We start from the raw sequence: 5425 nt of genomic DNA on the forward strand, positions 1-5425 counted from the left end.
ATTTCACAAAGAACCTGCCCCCACTGATGGATGTTATATTGTATGCTCCCAAGCTCCTAGTACAGTGATCTGCACACAGTAAGCGCTCAACAAATATGATTAAATGAGTGAATGAATGAATAAATTAATTGCTTCTGGCCCCATGCTAGAATGGTTTCCAGACCCCATCTTCAGGCTCCCCTGCTAGGCTTGGGCATGCAACTGGCCAATCTGAGACTCCATCTCCCAGAAACTTCGGAAATAGTTTCCATCCTGCTCTTCTGCTCTTCACACACCCTCCCATTTCCTCTCTTCTCCCATCCCTTTCTGAGGCTCAGACATTCCCCGGCATCAAAGGGGAGATGGGTCATAGAGGGAACCTTCTCTTGTCTTAGGCCGTCGAGTTGTTTCCGACCCATAGCGACACTATGGACACATCTATCTGTCCCAGAATAACACGCTCTCCATCTGCAATCGTTCTGGTAGTGTACTCATAGAGTTTTCTTGATAAAAATACAGAAGTGGTTTACCACTGCCTCCTTCCACGCAGTAAGCTTGTCTTCACCCTTGACTCTCTCCCATGCCGCTGCTGCCCAGCACAGGTGAATATTGAATTGTAGCAGATTGCCTTCCACTCACTAGCCACTGCCCAAGCTAGGAATGGAAGTAGGCCTCTGCTTGACTCTCCCTCCCATAGTCAAGACTCGTAGAGTACCAGAAACTCTTCAGGTGCAACCCTGAGAGGGGAGAGAGAACCTGCTGTATAGAAAATGTGCTGGGAAGAGAGAAATGAATCCAGTAGACTGCCCATAATGTTGAGTGGGTTCCAAATCCCTTTGCTAGAGCCAGATAGAGGATGTGTGCGGAGAGACTGCACACTTAGGATGCACTTTGTGCTCAAGAAATATGATTGATTTGCAGTCATTCCACTGAACTACAATGACCCCTGACAAGATGCCAGGCCCAGATACTGATTCTGCCTGGTGGGAAGAGCAAAATTTGCTTGTATCCACCCCAGCACTTAGTATAGTACCTGGCATATAGTAAGCACTTAACAAATACCACAATTATTATTATTATTTGTTGCCATCTTGTGGGGATGCAAAGTGAGGGGGCAGGAATTTTAGGGGCAATTGGAACTGAGAAGGGACAGGTTTTAATTAATCAATCAATGGTATTTACTGAATGCTTACTATGTGCAGAGCACTGTACTAAGCTTGAGAGAGTACAACACAACAAAATTAGCAGAGACATTCCCTGCCCATAAGGGAGCTTACAGTCTAGAGGAGGAGACAGACGTTAATATGAATGTGTAATTAATAATATATAACAAAGAACTATGACAGAATGCCACTATTTGGGGTCTTTTCTTGGGTCCCCTTCCATCTCTCTGGCTGCTTCTTCTAAGTCACTTTTGCAGGCTCCTCCTCTGCCTTCCACCCCTTAACTGTGAAAGTCCTGCAAGACTCAGTTCTGGATCCCCTTCTATTCTCCACCTACACCCACCCCCTTGAAGAACTAATTCACTCCCATGGCTTCAACTATCTCTATGCAGATTATTCCCAAATTTACCTCTCGAACCCTGACAGTCTCTTTTGTGGGCTCCTCCTCCCCCTCCCTTCCCCTTACTGTAGGGGTTCCTCAAGGGTCAGTTCTTGGTCCCCTTCTGTTCTCTATCTACACTCACTCCCTTGGTGAACTCATTCACTCCCACGGCTTCAACTATCATCTCTATGCTGATGACACCCAAATCTACATCTCTGCCCCTGCTCTCTCTCCCTCCCTCCAGGCTCGTATCTCCTTCTGCCTTCAGGACATCTCCATCTGGATGTCCGCCCACCATCTAAAACTCAATATGTCCAAGACTGAACTCTTTATCTTCCATCCCAAACCCTGCCCTCTCCCTGACTTTCCCATCACTGTTGACGGCACTACCATCCTTCCCATCTCACAAGCCCGCAGCCTTGGTGTCATCCTCGACTCCGCTCTCTCGTTCACCCCTCACATCCAATCCATCACCAAAACCTGCCAGTCTCACCTCCGCAACATCACTGAGATCCATCCTTTCCTCTCCATCCAAACCGCTACCCTGCTGGTTCAGTCTCTCATCCCATCCCGACTGGATTACTGCATCAGCCTCCTCTCTGATCTCCCATCCTCCTGTCTCTCCCCATTTCAATCTATACTTCACGCTGCTCGTCTTTGTGCAGAAATGCTCTGGGCATGTTTCTCCCCTCCTCAAAAATCTCCAGTGGCTACCAATCAACCTACACATCAGGCAAAAACTCCTCACACTTGGCTTCAAGGCTCTCCGTCACCTCACGCCCTCCTACCTCACTTCCCTTTTTTCCTTCTACAGCCCAGCCTGCACCCTCTGCTCCTCTGCCGCTAACCTCCTCACTGTGCCTCGTTCTCACCTGTACCAGCTATACTGACATAGCTTGAGGTAATAATAATAATAATAATGGCATTTTATTTAGTGCTTACTATGTGCAAAGCACTGTTCTAAGCACTGGGGAGGTAACAAGGTGATCAGGTTGTCCCATGGGGGGCTCACAGTCTTAATCCCCATTTTACAGATGAGGTAACTGAGGCACAGAGAAGTTAAGTGACTTGTCCAAAGTCACATAGCTGGCAATTGGTGGAGTTGGGATTTGAACCCACGACCTCTGACTCCAAAGCCTGGGCTCTTTCCACTGAGCCATGTTGCTCCTTTAGTGAGGCCTAGGTAGTGTGGCCTAGGGGAAAGTGCACAGTTCTGGGAGCCAGGAGGCCTGGGTTCTAGTGTTAGCTCTGCCACAGGCCCCCTCTGTGATTTCAGGCAAGAGATTTAACCCTTCTGTGCCTCAGTTTACACATCTGTAAAGTGGAGATAAGATGTCTACTCTCCTGATTGTGAGCCCTGTTCAGGATAAAGACTATCTGATTTGGTTTTGTTATATTCATCTTAGCACATAGCCCTATATTTTGACATATATTAAGTTTGTTTCGACAGGGAACGTGCACACCAACTGTTATATTGTACTCTCCCAAGCACTTTTTTTGTTTTGTTGTCTGTCTCCCCCTTCTAGACTGTGAGCCCATTATCAGGTAGGGATTGTCTCTATCTGTTGCTGAAATGTACTTTTCAAGCACTTAATTTAGTGCTCTGCACACAGTAAACGCTCAATAAATATGATTGATTGAATGAATGAATGAATAAATACCATTGGTTGGTTGATTGATTAATAAATACCATAATTTTTGAAGTCCATAGAATACTATTTCTGTGATACTATTGAGCCTAGAAAAGAAAAGACCACCTCCAAGTCGGTACAGTGATTATTCATTCAATCATATTTATTGTGCTCTGCACACAGTAAGCGCTCAATAAATATGATTGAATGAATGAATGAATTGAGTGCTTACTGTGTGCAGAGCATTGTACTAAGCCCTTGCAAAAGTACAATACAGCAATAAGGAGAGACAATCCCTGCCCAGAATGAGCTCACAGTCTGGGGAGTAAGGGGTAGGGGGGCAGGGGGATTTAGTGATGGAATCTTTTGACCCTTCCCTGAGGACAGAACAGGAGAAAGAGGGCTTAGACTTTAGCAAGTGGAATCCAGGTTGAATCAATCAGTCAATCAATCGTATTTATTGAGCGCTTACTATGTGCAGAGCACTATACTAAGCGCTTGGGAAGTACAAGTTGGCAACATTGGTTGAACATAAGGAATAATTTTCTGGGCTTTCAGAGTTATTTAACTGTGGATCAAAAGAAACAGGGAAATTCAGTGCATCCTCCCCTGGAGAGCACATAGCCCAGGAGAGTCCCACTGGGTGGATTTAGGCTGAGCCCATTGCAGTGCCAGGAGGCCTGGGCCTGGGGGTAAAGGGGGGGGAGGGAAAATCAGTCTGCAGCCCCTACCCCCACTCCCCCCCCCCGCTCCTCCCCCCCCCCCCCCGGCCCTGGGGGTGGTGGAGGAGGGAAAGGGTTAATGCTTCTGTTTATCCATGGCCTCAGAGACACACACAATTCCCTGTGCACCCCTAATCCCTGGGCAGGGGGTTTACGGTCATTTGTAGTGCAGCTGTCCCTCACCATAGAGCCGAACCCAGACTAGCCTTGGTGGCCCCTCCAACCCGTGTTTTGCCCAGGAACAAATGTGTCCAGCAGATGAAGAAACAACATGTTCAATCACAGCCCCCGGCCTGCAGGCCTTGGCCTGCAGCCCACCGCTGGTCCAGGCCTCGGGCACGTGGCCGACCCAACCAAGGGGGGCTAAGACCCTGCTGTGCCACCCACCCCTTTAGCCCGCAGCTACCAGCCAAGGGGCTACTGGCCAGGAGGCTGCGGCTAGGGGTGAGGTCACAGGACCCAGGAAAAGGGACAGGGCAGAGGGCAAGCAGGGCAGGGAACCAGGAGAGGGGAGAGGAGAGGGAGGAATGGGGAGAAAAGAGGAAAGAGAGAACAGGGAGGAGAAGGAAGAGGAGGGAAAGAAGAGCAGGGAGAAGGAGGAGGAGGAGGGAAAGGAGAGGAGGAGGAGGGAAAGGAGAGCAGGGAGCAGGGGAGAGAAGGGAGAACAGGGAGAAGAGGAGGAAAGGGAGAGCAGGGAGGAGAAGGAAGAAAAAGGAAAGGAAAGCAGGGAGAACAGGGAGGAGAGAAGGGAAGGGACAGCAGGGAGGAGTGGAGGGAAGGGACAGCACGGAAGAGTGGAGGAGGAGGGAAAGGAGAGCAGGGAGGAGAGGAGAGAAGGGAGAACAGGGGAGGAGTGCAGGGAAGGGAAAGCAGGGAGGAGAGGAGGGAAAGGAGAACAGGGAGGAGGAAGGGAGAGGGGTTTCGGAGTCATGGAGGACCTTGGTTCCGAGTGGAAGCAGGGTTAGAGCCAGTGCGAAGGCTCAAACCCTGCTGGACAGTGCCCTCCGCTGTCCACCCCCCCCCCCAACACACACACTCCACTCCCCCCCACGCCCCAGGGTGCCCTTTGTTTCCTCCCCACCCCTAAAGTGTCACTCAGAAGAGGCATACCCTAACCACCTTAAGCCAGGAGTTTCCAAGTCATTATGTCGCTCCCAGACCCACAGCCGATTTCTTCTTATTTCCCCGAAAGGGGCAAGGCACCTGTACACACCCAACAGATAATTTTCCACCTGCCAAAATTGCATCCTATCAATCAGTGATATTTATCAAGAACCTACCAAGTACAGAGCACTGAACTAAGCACTTGGGAGAATTGAATAGAAGTAAATTACACATTCCCTGCCCTTGGAGTTTATAGTCTGAAGGAGGCATGACAAAAACTGTTTAAAAATAATGGGGGTACGAGAAATAAAGACAGAAGAGGTAGTAGTATGAATATGCAGGATGAAAGAGAATAAATTGAATCCTCTAGACTGTAAGTTCATCATGAGTGGGGAATGTGAGAAGCAGCATGGCCTAGTGGCAAGAACAGAAGTTGGGTGTCAG

At 49.0% G+C, this 5425-nt stretch overlaps 1 non-coding gene across 1 annotated transcript; it reads right to left on the reverse strand.

Moving 5' to 3' along the window:
• Positions 1-591: 591 nt before the first annotated feature.
• LOC119944382 lies at positions 592-726 on the reverse strand. The gene has a single exon (XR_005455866.1). It is a non-coding gene; the product is annotated as a small nucleolar RNA SNORA7 (small nucleolar RNA).
• Positions 727-5425: the final 4699 nt, after the last annotated feature.

This window comes from Tachyglossus aculeatus, chromosome 22, assembly GCF_015852505.1.
Source record: "Tachyglossus aculeatus isolate mTacAcu1 chromosome 22, mTacAcu1.pri, whole genome shotgun sequence".
Lineage (NCBI taxonomy): Eukaryota > Metazoa > Chordata > Mammalia > Monotremata > Tachyglossidae > Tachyglossus > Tachyglossus aculeatus.